A 649-nucleotide genomic window follows, 5' to 3' on the forward strand; every position below is an offset into this window, starting at 1 on the left:
GCTCTCGGCTCACCCTGCCGTGCCTGGGAGCGCCCGGTCCCAGCCATGGCCACGCGCCTGACGCGCCGCTCCCCCCCAGCCCCCCATTTCCCTTTTATCGCCAAGCACAGCCCCATAGGGACTGGCACAGCTCTCGTTAGCGTGGGTCACCTCCCTGGCTGTGTCCCCTCCTCACCCCCTACCCAACCCCCATCCCTCGCCGGGCAGCCCGAGTGAGAAGCAGAGAAGGCCTTGACCTCGTGCCAACGCCCTTCAGATCCGCCGCTGGGCTACCAGCCCTGGTTTGGGCACAAATCCTGAACACCGCACCCCGCTGGGCTGCCGTGAAGAAAACCAACGCTATCGCACCCAAAAACCAGCACAGCCCTCGACCCGAGGCTGCGAGAGCAGCCCAGGCACCGGGAGAGGAGGCACAGCCCGACGCAGGGTGGGGACCAGCGTTTACTGTGCGCACCAGGGAACGTGCACAGGGAGGAGAAATCAGTTACAATCTCAAAATTAAGGAAAACGGGGTCAACGAACAAAAAATAGTGGTGTTCAATTGGGAAAGTATTGGAAAACGGGAAGTTCACCCAGGCAGAGGAGCCACCACCGCAGGCAGGGGTGGGCAGCGCAGCGTGACAAGCAGGCAGGGCCCAGCCCCCCCCAG

The sequence above is a fragment of the Egretta garzetta genome, unplaced genomic scaffold (genome assembly GCF_000687185.1).
Source record: "Egretta garzetta isolate BGI_Z169 unplaced genomic scaffold, ASM68718v1 scaffold685, whole genome shotgun sequence".
Classification (NCBI taxonomy): domain Eukaryota; kingdom Metazoa; phylum Chordata; class Aves; order Pelecaniformes; family Ardeidae; genus Egretta; species Egretta garzetta.